The sequence below is a fragment of the Pongo abelii genome, chromosome 11 (genome assembly GCF_028885655.2).
Source record: "Pongo abelii isolate AG06213 chromosome 11, NHGRI_mPonAbe1-v2.0_pri, whole genome shotgun sequence".
In the NCBI taxonomy this organism is placed as follows: domain Eukaryota; kingdom Metazoa; phylum Chordata; class Mammalia; order Primates; family Hominidae; genus Pongo; species Pongo abelii.
Genome location: NC_071996.2, coordinates 32,401,588 through 32,425,516, shown reverse-complemented (window position 1 = coordinate 32,425,516; position 23,929 = coordinate 32,401,588). Strand labels below are relative to the sequence as shown.

General features: G+C 37.5%; 1 protein-coding gene across 1 annotated transcript in view; it reads left to right on the top strand.

Annotated features, from left to right (window-relative positions):
• The window catches only part of DPP10 (dipeptidyl peptidase like 10), a 703,534-nt gene that overhangs the window by 638,416 nt on the left and 41,189 nt on the right, over positions 1-23,929 (top strand). The gene's annotated exons all lie outside the window — the stretch shown is intronic.

The window sequence follows — 23,929 nt, the reverse complement described above, 5'->3', positions numbered from 1 at the left end:
ATGGCTTGCAGTAAGCTGCTCCTATGCTCAGAAAACTTGACTCAAGTTTTTCTTATCTTGAAATTGACTTTGAAGTTAAATATCTTTATACATTTTGTAAGGCTATATTATGACCGTATGGTATTAGGCACCAAGGCCCCTAACATCTAATGCGTAACTAACTTGATATTGATTTAGCATTGTATTCCTGAGAGTTATAAGTTATTTCCCTTATTAATATGATCAGGTAGCATATTGATATAATAGTGCTTAAAACTATCTAAAATTATATCTTTAGATATAATATTTTCTTTAGATATTTAGAAATAGTAAATATGAAAATAACATTGCTTATTATGATCACTGAGTATAGTGGATAAGTATTCAGTCTGTGAAATTGGATTTCCTGGGTTCAGATTCTAGTTTTGCCATTTATTAGCTGCGTGTCCTTGGGCAAGTTCTTTAACCTCTTACAAGGCTAAGTTTCTCTAAATATAAAACAATCATTACAATACAACCTGTGTTCTTACAAGGCTAAGTTTCTCTAAATATAAAACAATCATTACAATACAACCTGTGTTTTAAGACTGCTTTGTAGACTGAGTGAAATACAACATATAAAGTCCCTTAAATAGTGCCTAACACATATGATTCTTATAATTATTGGGATTATAATTCTTTTTTGTATAGACTGCATTTATTTTAGATATTTTAATATATACAAGCAATTTGTCCCTTTATTTTAACAAACCACATAATACAGAAATAATATAATATTTAATTTTCTCTCTCACTCCAGTGTTCATTTCTAATTATTGAGCTTTATGTAGTTTCTCATATCCAAACTTTTCTCCCTTGTCCCTAAATGCCAGAAAGCTCTGAAAGTTTTTAATGTCTCCTTGAGGAAGTTCTTATTTGCTGTTTCTTAATTCATTGGTTTTTTTTCCTCGTCTTTTTTACCTAGTTTCTTCTGGTCTATTTTAACTGTATGTATGATTTATTGAGGAAAAATGTTTAAGGCACTAAAACGAGACAAAAAGAAAGCAAAAATCAACCCCATCTTCTATCTCAGTCACGTCTCCCTTTGGTAAAAGGAAATGTTCTTTTGATTCACTGAAAAATAAACTTTCTCAAGGAAGGGACATCCCTCAGGCACATCCTAGGCATCCCTCAGTATGTGATGACCTTCAAAATGGAAGATAAAAGAACTGAATGCCCTTGAAGCATGATATTTATGCAGACGAATGTGTAGATAATTATGACCACTTGCGTATCCACCTGCTGTAGGGCAGTGTCACACATAGGGGGAAAACCAAATAAGAGTTAACAGAATCTCTTTGTTTTCTGAAACAGATAAGCTAACTGGCTCATCTTGGCATCAGACTTGTGTTTTGTTCTGGTTGATTTTTAGTTTATAAGAGGAATATAAGGACCTACACAAGAAACCAATTTGAAGACTTCTCTTATTGGCAAAGGGTACTTGGGTTTTTTTTGAGAAGTAGGATTTTGGAGCAAAATGCTGGTTTTGGAGTCAGGTAGGACTGGGTTCAAGTTGGAGTGCTGAGATTTAACAATACACTGCTGAATTTTTCGAATCTTCTGTTGCCTTATAAATAAATTGGAGAAAATAACATGGGATAATATTTATATTTAACTATATTACCATAGTGTTTGGTAGAGCATAAGCACTTGCAGAGAGTCTTTAATAAATCATAAGCAGAATCATAATTATTATTAGTATGGTGCAAAAGTAATTGCAGTTATTATAAACGGCAAAATTATAAGTAATTGCATTACTTATAAATGCAAAAACTGCAATTGCTTTTCTGCCAACCTAATATGGATAATAGTATTTTGAAGTATTTAATGTGATTAATATAAATATTTGATGTGTAATTTAATGCCCATAAAGTTATTCAATAGACAGACACTACTAAAATAGATAAAATAGTGCAGTCAGACCCATAGAATTTACTTTGCTACTTTTTTGGTTGATACAGGAAGAATGAAAATGAGTATTAAATCATTTCTAGTTATACTTTGTTATATATAGTTATATATTGTTTATACTAAATATTAATTGACATTATCCACACTTTTGGGTTTTAAAGGGAAATTATCGAAAGCTTCACAGAATGTGACTTACAAAATCCAAAAGGATAATTTCTTTTTTTAAAATTTATACTTAAAATACGATCTATTCTTTTAAATTGCATGATTATTTCTAAAACACTATGCTTGGAAACAAATAAGGGTCAGAATAGCAAAAGTAGAAAATGTTTTTTAAGAATTTTAAAAACTGCCCATAATTTAAAGCCATATTTTTTCTCAAGCTTAAAAACTGTTTTCAGTGACAAATTGACTTCCCATTCTAAAAGTAATAATAATAATTATTTTTTTTGCAAATGAGCAATTAGACAGTGATGAACAATAGAGTGACTATTATTTAAATGAGTCTAAGAGGTCACTCAGTGATTTTGGTGTCAGTACTTTATTGCTATTTTGTGCCATATATCTGGTAGCCAACAGAGTATGAGCCATTTCTTGATCTGTGGAGATGGGTTTACATCCAAGGAATTATATAATGAATACATGAGTTAGTGTCAGGCTGCAGCAAGCACGTGAGTGGCTGAAAGAAAGATTGCCCTGGAAGAAACTGGCCTCTGGCAATTTGGAAACCCAGTTCTGCTCAATCTTCGTTATGGATCTTCAAAAGAAATGGTCCCTCTGAATTGAATAATAATATCTTAATTTTTACTTTTAAGAATTTTATCCATGGGATAAATTATCTACATCCATTAAGATTTTTTGGAGAAAACCAAATATCCACATAGGAAACAACATTGGTTAACACTGATCTCATTATTTTATTTATTTTTTATTATTATTATACTTTAAGTTTTAGGGTACATGTGCACAATGTGCAGGTTAGTCACATATGTATACATGTGCCATGCTGGTGTGCTAAAATAGGAAAATTAATATTTGGTATAAGGAAGAAAATACATTTTAATTTTCTGTATGTATGTATATATGCATATAATACATTTTATATAAATATGCATGTGTATGTTATTATAATGCACATATGTATGTATACTGCATCTACAGAATTTTACATAGAGAAGAAAAAATACCAAACATCTTATAAAAAGTACAAAAAGTAACCTCTGGAAAGATCATGTGTGATAAGGGTAATTGCTTTTAGGTTTGTAACATAATTCTGATACTGGAGTGAATAAATTTGGTTTTATGGAAAAAAAAAAAAAAAAAAAGAAATGGTCCTCTGACCTCCCTTGCTTGGTCATATGTTTTGAAACTCAAACTTCCTCGTAACATTTAAAATGTAAGTGAATCAAAGATCAACGTCAATGTCACATTAAAAAGAGTATGCAGGATGGGGTATATATCACATAAATATTTTTACTGTAGAATATTTTTACCGTAATGGAAAATCTAAGAAGTATTGGCACCACAGATGGATCTCAGTGACCTGGGTTTGCTGCGGTCTCTATGGAGTCATGATCCCCTTTTTCTGAACAGCTCCTCCAATTCTCCCTTCAAGTGCCTACTTGTTTTACTCCTGCGTTTCTGTTTAACATTATAGGGAGCCCTTAAGGACTCGGAGTCCTTATTCATTTTTAAACTTATTCTATACACATCTATATTCATTCCAGCTCTTATAACCTCATATTGTTCTTTTTTAATATTATTCTTACTTCCTATTCATGTTTATGTAATTTAATACCATACACATCTACCACATTGCTTTTACATATGAGAAGCCGTGTTAATGGCTATGGGGAGATAACAAGATTGCAAGCATCTTGAAGTCTATAATAGTTATTTGGGTTTGTTCAGTCTATCTCCGCAATGCTTAATACATAGAACTTACTGACTATCCTGTAATTACCAAATAGTGCCAAGACTGAAGGTGTTGTGGAAAATGCCCTGCGGTTGCAGGCGTTCATTTGGTAAATAAATAAATATGAATCTAGTATGCTTAGATGCTGGTAAAAAGCAATCCAGAAAGTTGTACTGTTATTTAAAAAGAAGGGATTTTTGTTTTTGTTTTTATGTTCTGTCCCTCTGAAGAGGAGCAGCATCAGCTCAGGGGTTTAGTTCAGTACCAAGGGCCCATCATCTCTTCCCATTTTCTACTTTCTCGTGCTCAAGTTATCTTGCCACACTCGTTAAAGGTCTAATAAGGGAGGCAGTAAGTGTTCAGCAGGTTATATTAACTTCCAGAATGCAACATATGCTATCCTGCCTCCATGACTTTCTTTTCTTTCTCTGAATTCACCGTCCTCGAAATCCCAAGAAATTCATGGTCATCCATTAAGTCTTATCTTCCTGGAGCTTTCTTCCATTCTCCTCCTCTGTCAGCCTATGGATCAGGTCATTCTAACTGGAGAGCATTCGTCATTTTTATCTAGAGTCTCATCACTGAATGTTCTGTGTATCAGAATCCCATAATTTGGTCATCTTGGTAGAAGTGATCTGTTTTCTATGTAAATATTCTTTTAAACAGCATGATATAAGTAACCGATCATTCACAATGAGGGAATATATTCAGTTATTCATATCCAACAGTCAAGATAACATCATTGCTGGTCTGTTCTATGCACATTTCTTCAAACAACTTGAAATATTGTTTAATATTGTAATTAGCGTCAAGCTTCAGACCAGTCAGACATCCTATCTGGATGATTGAACTCTACCCTACTATACTATTTCTACTTACACTTCCTTTTCTTTAGTTTACTGCTTTGCTCTCTCTCTCTTTTAGTTGCTTTTCCACTCTGCTGCTAGGTTGAACTTTGCAAAATCCATATGTGAGAATGTAGCCCTCCTATCTAAAATCCTCTCATTATTCATTCATAGATTAAAGGTCTGCGTTTTCCCTGACACTACATAACAGTCTTCATGATATATTTTCTATTTTTCTCTTCGTTTTTATCTCACATCAACCACCCCTAAAGAGAAATCCCATCCTTTAGATAGACGGCTTTGTTCTGGGGAACACCACAACTTCAATCACCACTTGTGTTTTCTTTTTTTTTTATTTTTTTATTATTTTATTTTATTATTATTATACTTTAAGTTTTAGGGTACATGTGCACAATGTACAGGTTTGTTACATATGTATAAATGTGCCATGTTGGTGTACTGCACCCATTAATTTGTCATTTAGCATTAGGTGTATCTCCTAATGCTATCCCTCCCCACTCCCCCCACCCCATAACAGGCCCCGGTGTGTGATGTTCCCTTTCCTGTGTCCATGTATTCTCATTGTTCAATTCCCACCTATGAGTGAGAACATGCGGTGTTTGGTTTTTTGTCCTTGCGATAGTTTGCTGAGAATGATGATTTCCAGTTTCATCCATGTCCCTACAAAGAACATGAACTCATCCTTTTCTATGGCTGCGTAGTATTCCATGGTGTATATGTGCCACATTTTCTTAATCCAGTCTATCATTGTTGGACATTTGGGTTGGTTCCAAGTCTTTGCTATTGTGAATAATGCCGCAATAAATATACGTGTGCATGTGTCTTTATAGCAGCATGATTTATAGTCCATTGGGTATATACCCAGTAATGGGATGGCTGGGTCAAATGGTATTTCTAGTTCTAGATCCCTGAAGAATCGCCACACTGACTTCCACAATGGTGGAAGTAGTTAACAGTCCCACCAACAGTGTAAAAGTGTTCCTATTTCTCCACATCCTCTCCAGCACCTGTTGTTTCTTGACTTTTTAATGATCGCCATTCTAACTGGTGTGAGATGGTATCTCATTGTGGTTTTGATTTGCATTTCTCTGATGACCAGTGATGATGAACATTTTTTCATGTGTCTTTTAGCTGCATAAATGTCTTCTTTTGAGAAGTGTCTGTTCATATCCTTCACGCACTATTTGATGGGGTTGTTTGTTTTTCTCTTGTAAATTTGTTTGAGTTCATTGTAGATTCTGGATATGAGCCCTTTGTCAGATGAGTACGTTGCAAAAATTTTCTCCCATTTTGTAGGTTGCCTGTTCACTCTGATGGTAGTTTCTTTTGCTGTGCAGAAGCTCTTTAGTTTAATTAGATCCCATTGGTCAATTTTGGCTTTTGCTGCCATTGCTTTTGTTGTTTTAGACATGAAGTCCTTGCCTATGCCTATGTCCTGAATGGTATTGCCTAAGTTTTCTTCTAGGGTTTTTATGGTTTTAGGTCTAACATGTAAGTCTTTAATCCATCTTGAATTAATTTTTGTATAAGGTGTAAGGAAGGGATCCAGTTTCAGCTTTCTACATATGGCTAGCCAGTTTTCCCAGCACCATTTATTAAATAGGGAATCCTTTCCCCATTGCTTGTTTTTGTCAGGTTTGTCAAAGATCAGATAGTTGTAGATATGCGGCATTATTTCTGAGGGCTCTGTTCTGTTCCATTGATCGATATCTCTGTTTTGGTACCAGTACCATGCTGTTTTGGTTACTGTAGCCTTGTAGTATAGTTTGAAGTTAGGTAGCATAATGCCTCCAGCTTTGTTCTTTTGGCTTAGGATTGACTTGGCGATGGGGGCTCTTTTTTGCTTCCATATGAACTTTAAAGTAGTTTTTTCCAATTCTGTGAAGAAAGTCATTGGTAGCTTGATGGGGATGGCATAGAATCTATAATTTACCTTGGGCAGTATGGCCATTTTCACGATATTGATTCTTCCTACCCATGAGCATGGAATGTTCTTCCATTTGTTTGTATCCTCTTTTATTTCATTGAGTAGTGGTTTGTAGTTCTCCTTGAAGGGGTCCTTCACATCCATTGTAAGGTGGATTCCTAGGTATTTTATTCTCTTTGAAGCAATTGTGAATGGGAGTTCACTCATGATTTGGCTCTCTGTCTGTTATGGGTGTGTAAGAATGCTTGTGATTTTTATACATTGATTTTCTATCCTGAAACTTTGCTGAAGTTGCTTATCAGCTTAAGTAGGTTTTGGGCTGAGACGATGGGGTTTTCTAGATACACAATCATGTCATCTGCAAACAGGGACAATTTGACTTCCTCTTTTCCTAATTGAATACCCTTTATTTCCTTCTCCTGCCTAATTGCCCTGGCCAGAACTTCCAACACTGTGTTGAATAGGAGTGGTGAGAGAGGGCATCCCTGTCTTGTGCCAGTTTTCAAAGGGAAAGCTTCCAGTTTTTGCCCATTCAGGATGATATTGGCTGTGGGTTTGTCATAGATAGTTCTTATTATTTTGAGATATGTCCCATCAATACCCAGTTTATTGAGAGTTTTTAGCATGAAGGGTTGTTGGATTTTGTCAAAGGCCGTTTCTGCATCTATTGAGATAATCATGTGGTTTTTGTCTTTGGTTCTGTTTATATGCTGGATTACATTTATTGATTTTCGTATGTTGAACCAGCCTTGCATCCCAGGGATGAAGCCCACTTAATCATGGTGGATAAGCTTTTTGATGTGCTGCTGGATTTGGTTTGCCAGTATTTTATTGAGGATTTTTGCATTGATATTCATCAAGGATATTGGTCTAAAATTCTCTTTTTTTGTTGTGTCTCTGCCAGGCTTTGGTATCAGGATGATGCTGGCCTCATAAAATGAGTTAGGGAGGATTCCCCTCTTTTCTATTGATTGGAATAGTTTCAGAAGGAATGGTACCAGTTCCTCCTTGTACCTCTGGTAGAATTTGGCTGTAAATCCATCTGGTCCTGGACTCTTTTTGGTTGGTAAGCTATTGATTATTGCCACAATTTCAGCTCCTGTTATTGGTCTTTTCAGAGATTCAACTTCTTCCTGGTTTAGTCTTGGGAAGGTGTATGTGTCAAGGAATTTATCCATTTCTTCTAGATTTTCTAGATTATTTGAGTAGAGATGTTTGTAGTATTCTCTGATGGTAGTTTGTATTTCTGTGGGATCAGTGGTGATATCCCCTTTATCATTTTTTCTTGCATCTATCTGATTCTTCTCTCTTTTCTTCTTTATTAGTCTTGCTAGCAGTCTATCAATTTTGTTGATCTTTTCAAAAAACCAGCTCCTGTATTCAGTAATTTTTTGAAGGGTTTTTTGTGTCTCTATTTCCTTCAGTTCTGCTCTGATCTTAGTTATTTCTTGCCTTCTGCTAGCTTTTGAATGTGTTTGCTCTTGCTTTTCTAGTTCTTTTAATTGTGATGTCAGGGTGTCAATTTTGGATCTTTCCTGCTTTCTCTTGTGGGCATTTAGTGCTATAAATTTCCCTCTACACGCTGCTTTGAATGTGTCCCAGAGATTCTGGTATGTTGTGTCTTGTTCTCATTGGTTTCAAAGAACATCTTTATTTCTGCCTTAATTTTGTTAGGTACCCGGTAGTCATTCAGGAGCAGGTTGTTCAGTTTCCGTGTAGTTGAGTGGTTTTCAGTGAGTTTCTTAATCCTGAGTTCTAGTTTGATTGCACTGTGGTCTGAGAGACAGTTTGTTATAATTTCTATTCTTTTACATCTGCTGAGGAGAGCCTTACTTCCAAATATGTGGTCAATTTTGGAATAGGTGTGGTGTGGTGCTGAAAAGAATGTATATTCTGTTGATTTGGGGTGAAGAGTTCTGTAGATGTCTATTAGGTCTGCTTGGTGCAGAGCTGTATTCAATTCCTGGGTGTCCTTGTTAACTTTCTGTCTCATTGATCTGTCTAATGTTGACAGTGGGGTGTTAAACTCTGCCATTATTATTGTGTGGGAGTCTAAGTCACTTTGTAGGTCACTAAGGACTTGCTTTATGAATCTGGGTGCTCCTGTATCGGGTGCATATATATTTGGGATAGTTAGCTCTTCTTGTTGAATTGATCCCTTTACCATTATGTAATGGCCTTCTTTGTCTCTTTTGATCTTTGTTGGTTTAAAGTCTGTTTTATCAGAGACTAGGACTGCAACCGCTGCCTTTTTTTGTTTTCCATTTGCTTGGTAGATCTTCCTCCATCCCTTGATTTTGAGCCTATGTGTGTCTCTGCACGTGAGATGGGTTTCCTGAATACAGCACACTGATGGGTCTTGACTCTTTATCCAATTTGCCGGTCTGTGTCTTTTAATTGGAGCATTTAGCCCATTGACATTTAAGGTTAGTATTGTTATGTGTGAATGTGATCCTGTCATTATGATGTTAGCTGGTTATTTTGCTCATTAGTTGATGCAGTTTCTTCCTGGTCTCGATGGTCTTTACATTTTGGGATGATTTTGCAGTGGCTGGTACCGGTTGTTCCTTTCCATGTTTAGTGCTTCCTTCAGGAGCTCTTTTAGGGCAGGCCTGGTGGTGACAAAATCTCTCAGCATTTGCTTGTCTGTAAAGTATTTTTTTTCTCCTTCACTTATGAAGCTTAGTTTGGCTGGATATGAAATTCTGGGTTGAAAATTCTTTTCTTTAAGAATGTTGAATATTGGCCCCTACTTACTCTTCTGGCTTGTAGAGTTTCTGCCGAGAGATAGCTGTTAGTCTGATGGGCTTCCCTTTGTGGGTAATCTGACCTTTCTCTCTGGCTGCCCTTAACATTTTTTCCTTCATTTCAACTTTGGTGAATCTGACAATTATGTGTCTTGGAGTTACTCTTCTCGAGGAGTATCTTTGTGGCGTTCTCTGTGTTTCCTGAATGTGAATGTTGGCCTGCCTTGCTAGATTGGGGAAGTACTTTTGGATAGTATCCTGCAGAGTGTTTTCCAGCTTGGTTCCATTCTCCTCATCACTTTCAGGTACACCAATCAGACGTAGATTTGGTCTTTTCACATAGTCCCATATTTCTGGGAGACTTTGTTCATTTCTTTTTATTCTTTTTTCTCTAAACTTCCCTTCTTGCTTCATTTCATACATTTCATCTTCCATCACTGATACCCTTTCTTCCAGTTAATCGCATTGGCTTCTGAGGCTTCTGCATTCTTCACGTAGTTCTCGAGCCTTGGCTTTCAGCTCCATCAGCTCCTTTAAGCACTTCTCTTCATTGCTTAATCTAGTTATACATTCGTCCAATTTTTTTTCAAAGTTTTTAACTTCTTTGCCATTGGTTTGAATTTCCTCCTGTAGCTCAGAGTAGTTTGATTGTCTGAAGCCTTCTCTCTATTCGTCAAAGTCATTCTCTGTCCAGCTTTGTTCCATTGCTGGTGAGGAGCTGCGTTCCTTTGGAGGAGGGGAGGCGCTGTGCTTTTTAGAGTTTCCAGTTTTTCTGCTCTGTTTTTCCCCATCTTTGTGGTTTTATCTACTTTTGGTCTTTGATGATGGTGACATACAAATGGGTTTTCGGCGTGGGTGTCGTTTCTGTTTGTTAGTTTTCCTTCTAACAGACAGGACCCTCAGCTGCAGGTCTGTTGGAGTTTGCTAGAGGTCCACTCCAGACGCTGTTTGCCTGGGTATCAGCAGTGGTGGCTGCAGAACAGCGGTGGCTGTAGAACAGCGAATTTTCGTGAACCACAAATGCTGCTGCCTGATCGGTCCTCTGGAAGTTTTGTCTCAGAGGAGTACCTGGCCGTGTGAGGTGTCAGTCTGCCCCTACTGGGGGGTGCCTCCCAGTTAGGCTGCTTGTGGGTCAGAGACCCACTTGAGGAGGCAGTCTGCCTGTTCCCAGATCTCCAGCTGCATGCTGGGAGAACAACTACTCTCTTCAAAGCTTTCAGACAGGGACGTTTAAGTCTGCAGAGGTTACTGCTGTCTTTTTGTTTGTCTGTGCCCTGCCCCCAGAGATGTAGCCTACCGAGGCAGGCAGGCCTCCTTGAGCTGTGGTGGGCTCCACCCAGTTCGAGCTTCCCGGCTGCTTTGTTTACCTAAGCAAGCCTGGGCAATGGCAGGCGCCCCTCCCCCAGCCTCGCTGCTGCCTTGCAGTTTGATCTCAGACTGCCATGCTAGCAATCAGTGAGACTCCGTGGGTGTAGGACCCTCTGAGCCAGGTGCAGGATATAATCTCCTGGTGTGCCGTTTTTTAAGCCTGTTGGAAAAGTGCAGTATTAGGGTGGGAGTGACCCGATTTTCCAGGTGCCCTCTGTCACCCCTTTCTTTGACTAGGAAAGGGAACTCTCTGACCCCTTGTGCTTCCCGAGTGAGGTAATGCCTCACCCTGCTTTGGCTCGCACACGGTGCGCTGCACCCACTGTCCTGCACCCACTGTCTGGCACTCCCTAGTGATATGAACCCGGTACCTCAGATGGAAATGCAGAAATCACCCATCTTCTGCATGGCTCACGCTGGGAGGTGTAGACCGGAGCTGTTCCTATTCGGCCATCTTGGCTCCACCGCCATCACTTGTGTTTTCACATAGTCTCCCAGTTCCCTGAGTTTGCCTGCCCACCTGGAGAAGTTCTCTTAAGACTTTCAGACACACTTCCAGATAACTTTATGCACACCACTATTACAAACATGTAACCATACCAGATTACAACATTTACTTTGCTTTCTCTTCTGTTAAATTGCCAATTCCTTTTGAATAGTTTTGCCATAACGCACTAACTGGAGCATTATTTGATAGAGTAAATGAATGAATATATGAATACATCAATGAATAAGTAAACAAATCAATTAACCCTGAGTTTGTCCTCAAGAATGAATTAAGTCGAGATGGAGAAATGGAGAAATAAATGATTTGTGAGTTTATAATTGATTTCTGTATGGATCCATTTCTCTGCAATTTAGTTTCCCACTCAGTAGAATGAGATGCGAGTTTCTAATTTCTCTTATAGTCTTTCTGGATAGGGCTGAATATTGATTGATTTTCATGCTGTCTCTTCACTGTTTCTTTTTACAATTTTTTTACTGAGCTTAAGATAACAAGAATTGATATTAGCTACGATTTATTGTTATTGTGCAAAGAGTGTCTCACTGAGAATATGTAGACATCATCTTTCATCCTTATAGAAATCATCCAAGGTGAATACTGCTGTCCTTATGTTAACACAAGGAAACTATAACTAAAATAGGTCATGTATATGTTCCCCCAAGTTTATAAGCAGGAAAAGTTAAGGTTTGGACTCAAGTTTTATATATCTGTTTTCTATATTAGAACCTCTGCTGTATTACCCAATGCTGCCTGCCTACATAGTCCACCATATTATGATAATTATTGGCATATTATCAAAGAATGATGACTTGAATCAGAAGAGGCTTCTCTACCACCAAATTCTTATGAGCTTTTCTTCTTTCCACTGAACTGTTTATAATAATTTCTGGAATATAACATTTTCCACATGTACTATGTTAATGCTTTGGTGTAAAGTATCGATTACAGAAATCATGACTGAGTTCATGAATTTTCCACAAGAGAGATCAAATTCTCATCTCAGATTATTTAATAAAATTCTGAATTCTCATCAAAATGTTCACTTTGTGGGAGGTCTTTTCTACTCTGTATTTGTTTCATAGATTTCTAGGGGTTTGCAGATCAGATTATCAGAGGTGAGTTCATTTTGTTTCCCAAGGATGAAGACATATATATTCCAATAACCTCTAACATCGTTTGATCTTCTATTTGTTCATGCCAAATACACATCTACTTTTACGCTCAGTGTCTCACAAAAATAGTACATATACCGTCCGATGTGGATGAAAGAGATAGCTTGTTGATATTAATGTTTGTCTCAAGAGTGATTATTATTGCTTTGCCATATAATGAGGTTCAAAGCTTAAATTTTAGGTTTATCATTTGTGTATCTTCGTCATTTAAATGGATGGAGAATGTACCCACACTGTAATACATAGAAAATGATTAAGAAGAAAAAAGGCAGAGGCATTTAATCTTGTTAATAGAAGGGGAGAAGGTGATCATTTGTTTTTATTTTTTTCTTGAATGTATTTAAACTTGTTCTTTCACAATTTGCAGATAATGCATCTTAAATGTCAGCATTAATTTCTTACCACTATTTAAAGTTGTACAAACTCAAAGTTGCTCTATTAAGAAGGTGACATGGGGGAAAAACCCAAATTTAGATCAATTTGTAGATAATGCATAAGCTATAATATTCATTTGGTGATTATTTTAATTGGAATATATATGTGTATATATGTGTATATGTGTATATATATGTGTGTATGTGTGTATATATATACACGTATATGCACACACAGAAACACACATGCCATTTTAGGTCTTCTGTTAACATAGGTTTTAGATATGCATGGATTCACAGAATTATATGAATGATATAATATGGTTTCATATGAATGATATGGGCTTATTCATAGTTCCTATTTAAAACTTACGTGTATACGATATATTTACAGATATACCACTGAATACTTTTTATAAGAAATATTGAACTTCTCAATTTACAAAGTTCTTAGTTTTAGATGGTCGTATAAATGTAGTCATTAATGTAAGGGTAATTCATACTGAAATCAGTCTCTTTTTCTGTTTTAATTATTTATTTGTTTCTAAGAAAAAACATATTAGGATATAATATTAACCGTATTATTAGTTTAACATGACTTTGAAAGGTGAGGTTAAAAATACCAAGATATAGTGTATTCTTTCTTGGTAATCCCACACAGCTCCACATCAGAGGAATACATCAATGACATTATGTTATTCCAGGATTTTTTAAAAAATATATTCTTCCCTTTTGACTTATATATAAAAACAGTGCATTATGAATCATGTAAGGCTGTGTAGCATGTAAGTCAAAGTGTGTCTATGATGATGGGAGGCTAGGCCAGAGCTTCAGGCTTTTCTAGTCCAACACACATATATTTTTGAGCAACAAGTAATGTGCAAAGTTCCCTACTAAAAATTACAGGGCTTCTAGGAGATATAAAACTTGGGAAGAAACTAATAATTATTGTATTTTTAAAAGAAAACCACAACCCAAACAATACAGTTGTTATTAACATAGTAAAGTTTTAATCAACGTTTTGATTTGGAATCAGTCATTTTCAGCTTCGGACTTTAGCACTTGTTCTTCCTCTTTGAGGGCATTCTCTTATAGCCATTTTTTCTCATTTTTATCATGCCATTTTAATCAAAATTATAAATCTGATCTAGCTGTAGCCTTCTTCATTAATCCACTGTTTGGGTCCATGTCTTTGTAGCCTCTATGATCAGAGCTCTCAGTTGTCACCTGTCCCTCAGTTACACGGAGGAAGCATAATCAATTGGAAGTTGCTAGAACAGCCACAACTCATCCTAAAAAAGTGCTTCCTTTGATTTTTAGCTTTTTTATAAAGGTTCCAATATATTGCTAAGACTTTTTCCTTACTTATGAGAAAATGTGGCTCTGATTTCCTCCACACATTAATACCTTGGGAAAGGCTGTGCCTGCACCACTATGATGGTGCATTATACTGACATAATCTCCCTCTTTTTCATCACATAGAAAACATGTCATACAAAATAAATCTATATTGCACAAAACATGCTGCATCTTTGGGAATTAAAAGTGTTGAAAATTATATTTATACATATATGTTAATGTATAGGTTATAGATATTTTAATTTATAAGGGCACGCAAAAAAAGTCCAACTATATAACATGTAGTTTACATACTTCCTATGCTTTTTTTTCTTTTTATTATTATTATTATTTTAAGATTTATGGTACATGTGCACACGTGCAGGTTTGTTACATATGTATACATGTGCCATGTTGGTGTGATGCACCCATTAACTCGTCATTTAGCATTAGGTATATCTCCTAATGCTATCCTTTCCCCCTCCCCCTCCCCCCACCCCACAACAGGCCCCAGTGTGTGATGTTCCCCTTCCTGTGTCCATGTGTTCTCATTGTTCAATTCCCACCTATGAGTGAGAACATGCACTGTTTGATTTTTTGTCCTTGCGATAATTTGCTGAGAATGATGGTTTCCAGCTTCATCTATGTCCTTACAAAGGACATGAACTCATCATTTTTTATGGCTGCATAGTATTCCATGGTGTATATGTGCCACATTTTCTTAATCCAGTCTATCATTGTTGGACATTTGGGTTGCTTCCAAGTCTTTGCTATTGTGAATAGTGTTGCAATAAACATACATGTGCATGTGTCCTTATAGCGGCACGATTTATAATCCTTTGGGTATATACCCAGTAATGGGATGGCTGGGTCAAATGGTATTTCTAGTTCTAGATCCCTGAGGAATTGCCACACTGACTTCCACAAGGGTTGAACTAGTTTACAGTCCCACCAACAGTGTAAAAGTGTTCCTATTTCTCCACATCCTCTCCAGCACCTGTTGTTTCCTGACTTTTTAATGATCGCCATTCTAACTGGTGTGAGATGGGATCTCACTGTGGTTTTGATTTGCAATTCTCTGATGGCCACTGATAATGAGCATTTTTTCATGTGTTTGTTGGCTGCATAAATGTCTTCTTTTGAGAAGTGTCTGTTCATATGCTTCACCCACTTTTCGATGGGGTTGTTTGTTTTTCTCTTGTAAATTTGTTTGAGTTCATTGTAGATTCTGGATATTAGCCCTTTGTCAGATAAGTAGGTTGCAAAAATTTTCTCCCATTTTGTAGGTTACCTGTTCACTCTGATGGTAGTTTCTTTTGCTGTGCAGAAGTTCTTTAGTTTAATTAGATCCCATTGGTCAATTTTGGCTTTTGTTGCCATTGCTTTTGTTGTTTTAGACATGAAGTCCTTGCCCATGCCTATGTCCTGAATGGTATTGCCTAAGTTTTCTTCTAGGGTTTTTATGGTTTTAGGTCTAACATGTAAGTCTTTAATCCATCTTGAATTAATTTTTGTATAAGGTGTAAGGAAGGAATCCAGTTTCAGCTTTCTACATATGGCTAGCCAGTTTTCCCAGCACCATTTATTAAATAGGGAATCCTTTCCCCATTGCTTGTTTTTGTCAGGTTTGTCAAAGATCAGATAGTTGTAGATATGCGGCGTTATTTCTGAGGGCTCTGTTCTGTTCCATTGATCGATATCTCTGTTTTGGTACCAGTACCATGCTGTTTTGGTTACTGTAGCCTTGTAGTATAGTTTGAAGTCAGGTAGCGTGATGCCTCCAGCTTTGTTCTTTTGGCTTATGGTTGAGTTGGCGATGTGGGCTCTTTTTGGTTCCATATGAACTTTAAAGTAGTTTTTTCCAATTCTGTGAAGAAAGTCATTGGTAGCTTGATGGGGATGGCATAAAATCTATAATTCACCTTGGGCAGTATGGCCATTTTCATGATATTGATTCTTCCTACCCATGAGCATAGAATGTTCTTGCATTTCATTGTATCCTCTTTTATTTCATTGAGCAGTGGTTTGTAGTTCTCCTTGAAGAGGTCCTTCACATCCCTTGTAAGTTGGATTCCTAGGTATTTTATTATCTTTGAAGCAATTGTGAATGGGAGTTCACTCATGATTTGGCTCTCTGTTTGTCTGTTATTGGTGTATAAGAATGCTTGTGATTTTTGTACATTGATTTTGTATCCTGAGACTTGGCTGAAGTGGCCTATCAGCTTAAGTAGGTTTTGGGCTGAGACAATTGGGTTTTCTAGATATACAATCATGTCATCTGCAAACATTGACAATTTGACTTCCTCTTTTCCAAATTGAATACCCTTTATTTCCTTCTCCTGCCTGATTGCCCTGGCCAGAACTTCCAACACTATGTTGAATAGGAGTGGTGAGAGAGGGCGTCCCTGTGTTGTGCCAGTTTTCAAAGGGAATGCTTCCAGTTTTTGCCTATTCAGTATGATATTGGCTGTGGGTTTGTCATAGATAGCTCTTATTATTTTGAGATACATCCCATCACTACCTAATTTATTGAGAGTTTTTAGCATGAAGTGTTGTTGAATTTTGTCAAAGGCCTTTTCTGCATCTATTGAGATAATCACATGGTTTTTGTCTTTGGTTCTGTTTATATGCTGGATTACATTTATTGATTTGCATATATTGAACCAGCCTTGCATCCCAGGGATGAAGCCCACTTGGTCATGGTCGATAAGCTTTTTGATGTGCTGCTGGATTTGGTTTGCCAGTATTTTATTGAGGATTTTTGCATCGATGTTCATCAGGGCTATTGGTCAAATATTCTCTTTTTTGGTTGTGTCTCTGCCAGGCTTTGGTATCAGGATGATGCTGGCCTCATAAAATGAGTTAGGGAGGATTCCCTCTTTTTCTATTGATTGGAATAGTTTCAGAAGGAATGGTACCAGCTCCTCCTTGTACCTCTGGTGGAATTCGGCTGTGAATCCATCCGGTCCTGGACTTTTTTTGGTTGGTAAGCTATTTATTATTGCCTCAATTTGAGAGCCTGATATTGGTGTATTCAGAGATTCAACTTCTTCCTGGTTTAGTCTTCGGAGGGTGTATGTGTTGATGAATTTATCCATTTCTTCTAGACTTTCTAGTTTATTTGCATAGAGATGTTTGTAGTATTCTCTGATGGTAGTTTGTATTTCTGTGGGATCAGTTGTGACATCCCCTTTATCATTTTGTATTGCGTCTCTTTGATTCTTCTCTCTTTTCTTCCTTATTAGTCTTTCTAGTGGTCTATCAATTTTGTTGATGTTTCAAAAAACCAATTCCTGGATTCATTGATTTATTGAAGAGTTTTTTGTGTCTCTATTTCCTTCAGTTCTGCTCTGATCTTAGTTATTTCTTGCCTTCTGCTAGCTTTTGAATGTGTTTGCTCTTGCTTCTCTATTTCTTTTAATTGTGATGTCAGGGTGTCAATTTTGGATCTTTCCTGCTTTCTCTTCTGGGCATTTAGTGCTATAAATTTCCCTCTACACACTGCTTTAAATGTGTCCCAGAGATTCTGGTATGTTGTGTCTTTGTTCTCGTTGGTTTCAAAGAACATCTTTATTTCTGCCTTCATTTTGTTATGTACCCAGTAGTCATTCAGGAGCAGGTTGTTCAGTTTCCATGTAGTTGAGTGGTTTTCAGTGAGTTTCTTAATCCTGAGTTCTAGTTTGATTGCACTGTGGTCTGAGAGACAGTTTGTTATAATTTGTATTCTTTTACATTTGCTGAGGAGAGCTTTACTTCCAACTATGTGGTCAATTTTGGAATAGGTGTGGTGTGGTGCTGAAAAGAATATATATTCTGTTGATTTGTGGTGGAGAGTTCTGTAGATGTCTATTAGGTCTGCTTGGTGCAGAGCTGAATTCAATTCCTGAATATCCTTGTTAACTTTCTGTCTCATTGATCTGTCTAATGTTGACAGTGGGGTGTTAAACTCTCCCATTATTATTGTGTGGGAGTCTAAGTCACTTTGTAGGTCACTAAGGACTTGCTTTATGAATCTGGGTGCTCCTGTATCAGGTGCATATATATTTAGGATAGTTAGCTCTTCTTGTTGAATTGATCCCTTTACCATTATGTAATGGCCTTCTTTGTCTCTTTTGATCTTTGTTGGTTTAAAGTCTGTTTTATCAGAGACTAGGACTGCAACCGCTGCCTTTTTTTGTTTTCCATTTGCTTGGTAGATCTTCCTCCATCCCTTGATTTTGAGCCTATGTGTGTCTCTGCACGTGAGATGGGTTTCCTGAACACAGCATACTGATGGGTCTTGACTATCCAATCTGCCAGTCTGTGTCTTTTAATTGGAGCATTTAGCCCATTGACATGTAAGGTTAATATTGTTGTGTGTGAATGTGATCCTGTCATTATGATGTTAGCTGGTTATTTTGCTCATTAGTTGATGCAGTTTCTTCCTAGCCTTGATGGTCTTTACAATTTGGCATGTTTTTGCAGTGGCTGGTACCGGTTGTTCCTTTCCATGTTTAGTGCTTCCTTCAGGAGCTCTTTTAGGGCAGACCTGGTGGTGACAAAATCTCTCAGCATTTGCTTGTCTGTAAAGTATTTTTTTCTCCTTCACTTATGAAGCTTAGTTTGGCTGGATATGAAATTCTGGGTTGAAAATTCTTTTCTTTAAGAATGTTGAATATTGTCCCCTACTCTCTTCTGGCTTGTAGAGTTTCTGCCGAGAGATAGCTGTTAGTCTGATGGGCTTCCCTTTGTGGGTAATCCGACCTTTCTCTCTGGCTGCCCTTAACATTTTTTCCTTCATTTCAACTTTGGTGAATCTGACAATTATGTGTCTTGGAGTTACTCTTCTCGAGGAGTATCTTTGTGGCGTTCTCTGTATTTCCTGAATGTGAATGTTGGCCTGCCTTGCTAGATTGGGGAAGTTCTTTTGGATTGTATCCTGCAGAGTGTTTTCCAACTTGTTTCCATTCTCCCTGTCACTTTCAGGTACAGCAATCAGACGTAGATTTGGTCTTTTCACATAGTCCCATATTTCTTAGAGGCTTTGTTCATTTCTTTTTATTCTTTTTTCTCTAAACTTCTCTTCATGCCTCATTTCATTCATTTCGTCTTCCATCTCTGATACCCTTTCTTCCAGTTGATCACATCGGTTACTGAGGCTTGTGCATTCATCACGTAGTTCTTGTGCCATGGTTTTCAGCTCCATCAGGTCCTTTAAGGACTTCTCTGCATTGGTTATTCTAGTTATCCATTCATCTAATTTCTTTTCAAAGTTTTTAACTTCTTTGCCATTTGTTCGAACTTCCTCCTTTAGCTCGGAGTAGTTTGATCTTCTGAAGCCTTCTTCTCTCAACTCGTCAAAGTCATTCTCCATCCAGCTTTGTTCTGTTGCTGGTGAGGAGCTGCGTTCCTTTGGAGGAGGAGAGGTGCTCTGATTTTTAGAGTTTCCAGTTTTTTTGCTCTGTTTTTTCCCCATCTTTGTGGTTTTATCTACCTTTGGTCTTTGATGATGGTGACGTACAAATGGGTTTTTGGTGTGGATGTCCTTTCTGTTTGTTAGTTTTCCTTCTAACAGTCAGGACCCTAAGTTTCAGGTCTGTTGGAGTTTACTGGAGATCCACTCCAGACCCTGTTTGCCTGGGTATCAGTAGCAGTGGCTGCAGAACAGCAGATACTGGTGAACTGAAAATGCTGCTGCCTGATTGTTCCTCTGGAAATTTGGTCTCAGAGGAGTACCTGGGCATGTGAGGTGTCAGTCCACCCCTACTGGGGTGTGCCTCCCAGTTAGGCTACTCGGGGGTCAGGGACCCACTTGAGGAGGCAGTCTGCCCATTCTCAGCTCTCGAGCTGCATGCTGGGAGAACCACTACTCTCTTCAAAGCTGTTAGACAGGGACATTTAAGTCTGCAGAGGTTATTGCTGTCTTTTGTTTGTCTGTTCCCTGCCCCCAGAGGTGGAGCCTATAGAGGCAGGCAGGTCTCCTTGAGCTGTAGTGGGCTCCACCCAGTTCGAGCTTCCGAGCAGCTTTGTTTACCTACTCAAGCCTGAGCAATGGCGGGCGCCCCTCCCCCAGCCTCGCTGCTGCCTTGCAGTTTGATCTCAGACTGCTGTGCTAGCAATGAGCAAGGCTCCGTGGGCGTAGGACCCTCTGAGCCAGGTGCAGGATATAATCTCCTGGTGTGCCAGTTTTTTCAGCCTGTTGGAAAAGCACAGTATTAGGGTTGGAGTGACCCGATTTTCCAGGTGCCGTCTGTCACCCCTTTCTTTGACTAGGAAAGGGAATTCCTTGACCCCTTGTGCTTCCTGGGTGAGGTGATGCCTCGCCCTGCTTCAGTTCATGCACAGTGCGCTGCACCCACTGTCCTGCACCCACTATCTGGCACTCCTCAGTGAGATGAACCTGGTACCTCAGTTGGAAATGTAGAAATCACCTGTCTTCTGTGTCGCTCATGCTGGGAGCTGTAGACTGGAGCTGTTCCTATTCGGCCATCTTGGCTCCATTTTTTTTTTTTTTTTTTTTTTTTTTTGAGACGCAGTCTCACTCCTGTCTCCCTGGCTGGAGTGCAGTGGCGCGATCTCGGCTCACTGCAACCTCTGCCTCCTGGGTTCAAGCTATTCTCCTGCTTCAGCCTCCCAAGTAGCTAGGATTACAGGTGCCTGTTACCACGCCTGGCTAATTTTTGTACTTTTAGTGGAGATGGGGTTTTGCCATGTTGGGCAGACTGGTCTCAAACTCCTGACCTCAGGTGATCCACCTGCATTGGCCTCCCAAAGTGCTGGGATTACAGGTGTGAGCCACCACACCTGGCCCTTCCTATGCTTTTATAAAAACTTGTACTCTCACAGCATTATGATTACAACAGGGCAGATATTCTAATCCCCATTTTTACAGGTGAGGATACTTGAGGGATAGAATTGATGAGCAATATGCCTCATGTTGGACATCTACTAAGAAGTGAAAACTCAGCAACAATGTGCAATACAAGCTTTTATTACTTTTCCCTAAAAAAAAATTCTAGGGATAAAGGAATTTAAAATATGTGGTGTAAATTTAGAAAAAGACCCATAATTAGAACTTAATAAATAAATGAGATTTTTTTAACACCTTAAATTTATAATCTTATTCTGGCTAAGAATTCCAATTTCCTTTTGCATTGAGGATATAATTGCTTATATGCCAAAGGTATAAGTGAATATTTTGTTGAGATCAACTTTTATAATTGTGTTCTCTCAAAAAACTGGTGTTATTTATCTATGTATGGTTTATAATTTCTTTACCTGTATATGTCAGTTTACTAAGTTGCAAAATGGTTCTGCTAATAACTGCTCATACTTAGTACTATAATCATTATTATTCCTATTTAGCTGATGCAAAAACTAAGCTAAGATGTAAAATTCCCTATATTTATATAACCACACTTTCCAGTTAATAAATGGATTTTTAGAATGCAGGTAAAGGATTATATAGTTAGAAAACCAGTATTGTTTCACCACCATACATTACTGAAGGTGTCATGATGCCCTACCAAGGATGAAATACAGGTTGAAAGTTAGTAATAATTAGTTAGTAATAATTAGCTTCCGTTCCTGTATTTTCAATCCATTGCACAGATATGTATTCCTTGATATGTAGCCCATGTATTGTCAGCCTCAGTACTGTACTCACTACATTCCCATGCTGAATTGCCCTCTCCTTGAAAAAATACAGAAATCTAAGTTTCTTGTGGAGATTGTCACCTGCTTCTTTTTTAAAGATACACACACTTTGTTCTAGTTTTTATCTAAATTGCCCCCCCACCCCCGGTTCCTGAAGCAAGCATGTAGAATATTTTCCATGGTCATATCCAAAGTGGACTTGCTGCATAGGAGTGTCACATTGCAGTTATGTGCACATGGAAAATGAGATAAGTTCTCCTGTCTTTGGTGTGTCTATAAAATGCACTAAGCTTTCTTTTAACCATGAATAATTTAGGTATGACCCTTTCTAAGTGCAAGAGAGTAGATCAAATGCTGTCCTAGCTCTGTGATGATATAGCTGTTCCCAGCAAGTGAAAGAAAAGATCATCAAAGCCTCTTCCCTTTCTACTTACTCACCCACACTGTTAGAAATTATCTCAAATGAAAATTGGCCAAAGGATAAGAATTAATGTAGTAAGACTTTGACAGGAAAGATGATTAGGAGATTGGACATTCCTTCTATTTTATTGAACAATTTCTGGCTAGGAGATGTCCCTGAGGTCCTTTTCTATTGGTTCTATTCTTATATTTTCATGTGCTGTCTAAGATGTTTATCCTGAGTTTAATTTTGTGTGGATAATGCTAACAGTCCATTTTTGAGTTTTAGAGCTGGCTCATTAATATCCATGCTGTTCAGTGTTTCAACTTGTATAACAATAAGGCTTTCATTTTTTGGATTTGTACTACAGTACAAATGACTTCATTTAAACAACTGGACTCTTGTTTTTCCTTCATTACTCTCATGATGGTCATTATGCAGTTTTTGCATCAGGCTAAGGAGACAATCTCTGGCTTTCATTCAAGATAAAGAGCAAAACAGTATCAAATTCCCTTCAAGACAAGGAAGAGTGCCTTTGGCCAATAATAGTTGATCATGACATGAGGAAAACTATTTCATTAAAAATAGAAGAGAGAAAAAAGGGAGAAGTAGGAGGAAAGATAGGGGAGAGACCCCAAAAAAGATTCAATTTTATTAATGCAAAACACCCAAACTTGGAGATCAAGAAAAAAAAAACATTAAAACATCAAATATATGGGTATTTTTTTAATTCTTTAAAAACACGAAAAATTCTGATTGAGGAAAAACATTAAATGCATTTTTCAGGTTTATCTGAAGTCACAGATAACAATATTAATGACGCTAAAATGTACTGAACAGACCCACATATGAATAAGTGAAAATACTTAAGAATTTTTTCTTTAAAATAAAACTATAACTGAGTTCAGAGGCACTCTGGATTTTAGCAATTTAAAAGCAACCAGTGTTACTAATCTAACTATGAAGAAGCTCATAAGATACCTTTAACATATGGCTAATAAAATTGCAAAAGTGACGACACTCGTTCAAGAGATACATGCTGAGCGTCATATACGTGTGTGAAAGGCACAATATTTCTTTTTCATTTGTATGGCTATATAACTATAATTCAAGTCAGCAAAGATTTAGTTGTGTGACATAAAAACTATTAGAATAAGAAAGAGATTTTAAAATTATGTGTATTTGTGCAAATAGACTAGAGGTCAAGAACACTTTGATGACATAAAACCACCTTCCCTGAGAAACTATGTTCTTGAATAAGAGTACAGGAATTATTGATGCAGAGTTGCATAGAAATAGCCAGATTTGGGTGGCTCAGCTTCTACAAGAGGAATGGAAGGTGAAAGGTCAAGTCCCAAAGTGTTGTCCAGAACTAGGTTAATAATATTGAACACCTATACCAAGGACCAGGCACTTTACGAAGCTACATATAGAATCTCATTTAATCCCTGCCATAACTCTACTGGGTAGATGCTATTATCACCCTCTATACCAAATTAAAAGCAAACTTAGGCATAGGTGTCTAAAGACACTGGACCTGGGCTCAACTCAGTTTGATTTGATCCCCATATCACCTGTACCTTTTCACAGTGACATGCTTACTTCTTTATAAAGTCTAGGTCATGAATGCAGGCAACTTTTCTAAAGGTTTGACAATGGACAAAGTCTGAGAATAAAAATAGATGAGTACAAGTGATTTGGAGATTAGTACAATTTGAGAATTTAATTTATGAACAGAATTTTTTATACATTA